Below are 4,718 nucleotides of genomic sequence, written 5' to 3'. Positions count from 1 at the left end.
CTAGAACTAGAGAAGACTCCCATTGAGTACAATGGAAGTGAGTGGTGCCTAACATCTTCCCCTTGCTTAACTAACTCTCAAATCCTATGTCTCATCCTTACTTTTAGGTTTTATAATTATTTCCCTATTCCTTAGGAACAAGTAAAGGATGATGGTGACTATGTAATTTTTCAGCCATGACAACTATCTTTTTTATTATATTTCTTAGTTTTTGTTTAAATGGACAATTAATTGTTGAATAAATAATGACATTATTTTTGTAAATAAACTTGCAAAAATACTAAAACCCTTGGTCCAATGCCAATTGTTTTTTTTTCAAAACCTTAGTCCAACGCCAAGTGAATTTTCTCTCAAATATTTTCCGCATTCCGCTTTGATGGAAATTAAAACCTCGATCAAAATCGAGTGTTTTTCCCTAATTAAAATTAAAACATCTAATCATACTTAAGCATTATTCATTAATGATGAAAAGGGAGATGGTCTAGAGGCTTCGATTCCTCTCCTTGATTGTTTGGATATGAGTTTCCTTACTCGACCATTCGAGCAATCGTCATCCATTAAAAATTTCTAATCTGATTCACTTCAAATATCTTTTATAATTAAATCTAATAAAACACATTTTCGTAATAACTTGGAAGAAAAAGGAGGTGGTTTAGATTCCTCTATCCCATTTCCTGGATATTTGGATACGAGTTTCCTTACTCTACCATTCGAGTATTCATCGTCCATCCAAAATACATTAACATTATCCAAATATTTTCATAATTAAATATTTTCACAATTAGAGCTTTCGATTCCTCTTCTCGATTGTTTGGATACGAGTTCCCTTACTCAACTATCCGAACAATTGTCATCCAGCAAAATATTCAACACATCAAACCTAATTTCTCTCCCCCGTGCGATCAAACTCTTTTACAAAAGAAAATTATTTAGTTCATTCTAATGTGAATACAAACTATAGCTTAAGCCTCCCACGCGAGCAAACAAGCTAATATCTAACCGTTAGAATGGGATCTAAACACTTGTTCAATAAAACCAACCAACAAACAAACGGTAGCCTTCCCAAGAACTGTGTAGCCTTGACTTTTCTATCGCACCTAGAGATACATAGAAGTGAGACCTGCAATCTCGATAAACACATTAATAGAAAACCTTTTTGCGACCACTTTCATTTTCCTTTTACATTCTTTATCACTTGAAGAAAACAATTGACATAAGCTAACATTCAATCATAAGTTTAACTAAAAGGTTCCCTTTGAGTACAAGGAATATGAGGGGTGCTAATACCTTCCCCTTGGTTAATCGACTCCTGAATCTGAATATGGTTGCAACGACCATAATTTTATCTTAATGATTTTATCGATATTTTACCTTTTCTTATTTGAAATAAATAAAGTTCAGTGGCGACTCTATTCAATATCATTTTCCGTTAGCATGTGATACGCTTAACGAAGGATCGTATTTTTCGAGATACAAAAAATAGGCACATGATTATAACTCAAATAATTCACCAAACACCACCATGAGTTAGCTTGGTGTGATAGATTTTTAATGCTTCAAACTGTGTCTCCTTTGGACTTACAAAACAGAAGTTACGGCAAAAATCGACAAGTGGGTCAACCATCCAAAACAGGGACCAATCGATTTTCCAAAACCTATTGACTTCATTTTTTTAAAATTTAAACTGAACCAATTGATTACACAACATGACCAATGGATTGCACAAGGAGGCCAATCGATTGATCTATGCTGAATTTGCCCAGAAACCCAATTTGAAGGTACATTCAGTATCATTTTCATTCCCTAACTTCCCTTCATCATTCTAATGAATTCATCCAAATTTAATATTCCCAAAAACTTGAATTAATAGTAATTCATATCATCATAATCATCTACATATACAACACTTATTTTATCACAATCCATGGGAATTTCACCAACACATTTAATAGCAACTTCATCAATTCATGAATAAAACTAAAAATTCAAGCATTCATCCATGGCAGAAAAGTACAAATACATGATTATGATCATTCAAACAATTCAATCATAACATCACATATAAACTCAAGATCAACAATTGATTTTCAGAAATTCATCATATAATAATTCATCAAAAGAAACTTAGAACCCTAATGAGATTAAAGACTTCTCATCACTACCCCATCATGTAATAAACCTAAATTAGTAGCTCTTTCTCCCCCCTTACCTTGATTTTCCAGAAAAAAGTTCCTTAAAACTCTTCAATGAAGTTCTTCTTATGCCCTAGCCTTTGCCTCTTCCTTTTTTCACCAAATTCTGATTTTACGTAAAAGCTTTCCAACACTCTTACTAGCCTTTTTATCACTAACTTAATCTCCTCCAATTAGAGACTTCCAATAATACCCTCACTTATCCTCTTATTTACCACGATGCTCCTCTTGGCTCTATTTTATCCACTAACTCTTATTTTTGTCCAATTTCTTATTTTAATTATAATAATAATAATAATAATAATTAAAATTCGGATTATTCTAATTAGTATCCAATTTATTTTATTTTCTCTCCATGCCCTACTAATTCCATTACACCCCATCAACACATAAGGTCATATCATCTATTTAAATTCACACTAATATAAAAAAATTAAATAAATTAATCTCAATAATTTGAGTTAACTAATTTAATCAAATCTGGGGTGTTAAAAATATCTTTGTTGCCCCTCAAGGCGATCATGTGACTGAACTTCCACAAGGAGATTCTGGGCGCCCTCTCGGGACTCAGTATCTCCTCGGGTGAGATCTCTCCCAATAAATCACGCCTAAGGGGCGCGATATATTTCAAGATCTAGAGACTTGGTGTCAAGACTTTCTAGACGGCTCGATAGAAGTCTCTCCAGAAAGGTTAAATCTTTCCACCTAGGGGACTCAGTGTCTCCTCAGCCAGGCTACAAGACACAATCTCTGAGGTACATAGAATCCTCATAGTTGATAAAGCTCTCACCTGGGAGACTTGGTATCTCCTTGGGAGAGATCACTCCCAAACAATCACACATAAGGGGTGAGATATATGTCAAGCCTTATAGACTTGGTGTCAAGTCGTGCTAGAGGGACAATAGAAGTGTCGTCGGAAAAGTTAAAACATCCTGCCTAAGGGACTATGCATATCCTTAGTTGGGCTACATGATACAACCTCTAAGGGACTTAGGATCCCCAAAGTCAATGAAGCTCTTGCCTAAGAGACTCAATAATTCCTTGGGCCAAATCACTCCCAAAAAATCACGCCTAAGGGGTGCGACCTATTACAAGCCCCGGAGACTTGGTGTCTAGTCTTGGCAGAGGGATCGATAGAATTCCCTCCTTAAAGGTTAAAATGCCCCGCCTAGGGGAATCAATGTATCTCCATTTAGGCTATATAATAAAACCTCTGAGGGACTTAGGATCCCTAGAGTCGATAAAGCTCTCACCAGAGAGACTCAGTATCTCCCTAGGTGAGATAACCCTAAAAAAATCATGCCTAAGGGGCGTAACCTAAATAAAGCTCCAAATACTTAATGTCAAGTCTTGATAGAGGGATCGATAGAGGTCCTACCTTAAAAGATTGACTATCTTCCTGAGGGACTCAGTGTCTCTCCTATCTGGATGCCTGATATAATGTTTAAAGGGCTTCGTGCATCGGCAGCCAAGTCATATGGTCGTAGGTCAATAAAAAATAGGAATTCCTAAAGGTTGATAAAATCCTCATAAGGGAAAATGCCAGTCCTCGGAGTACTCCCATTAACCGAGGGTGAAAAGCATTTTTCCCTTTGCTGAAGGACTTGCGTTTGAGGGACTGTGTAGTGTTATATTTTCAAATAACCTTGCCTGGGTTGACATCTTGAGACCGCCCTATGGAAGGGGCAATGACACAAGGTCGTACAAAGGGAGGTATCACCTCGCCCTTAGGTTTTCCTAGCCCATGGGAAGAAGAAATATGGTATAAGACGTGTCTTGGGTAATGGGAAAGGCAATATTATTTAGTGACCTACATATCACTTGGAAATAGGAATTCAATAGCCCTCCTTTAAACTATGTGGACAGAGACCTTTTCCAAGAAATCCCTAGGAATCAGGAATCTTTATAAATACCCCATCCCTCAAAGGGATGAGAAAGTTAAGTCAGATTCACTCAATACTACTCAAGACTACTCATAGAGCAATTAGCTCCTAGTAACCCTAACACCAATAATTCAACCGACTACATGCAACCTAGAAGCACTGGCCGCCAGCAGGGCCTCTCACCTCACATGATCTGGTCCCTGAAACAACCTCAAAAACCACCATACAGGGCTACTTGCCACCACGAGCTATCCCGTACCCAATTCGTGTAATATACATACTAGGACCTCTGAGTCTCCTTGCCCTTACAGGGGGAGCATGCACACACCCCTTACTTTTTTAGACAGTACACCTCTTTAGGCAAATTTTGACAAGCCCATAAGTTTGAACTAGAGTCTTATGCTCATTTCTTGTCTTTTGAACTGCATGTTTTTTAATAAGGCTAGTTATAATTTTGTTGGCTGCTTCAACTTATCCATTTGGTTGAGCATAATAAAGAGTAGAAGTTAAAATTTTGATTCATGAGTTTGTAGCAAACTCAACCATCTTTCGACTATTGAAAATTGTGCCTTGATTAGTGGTTAATGTTTCACGAATTCCAAACCTATAAATAATATGATTTTGAACAAAATTGACTACTACT

The sequence above is a fragment of the Lathyrus oleraceus genome, chromosome 3 (assembly GCF_024323335.1).
Source record: "Lathyrus oleraceus cultivar Zhongwan6 chromosome 3, CAAS_Psat_ZW6_1.0, whole genome shotgun sequence".
NCBI lineage: Eukaryota > Viridiplantae > Streptophyta > Magnoliopsida > Fabales > Fabaceae > Lathyrus > Lathyrus oleraceus.
Note: the sequence above shows the minus strand (reverse complement) of the source record.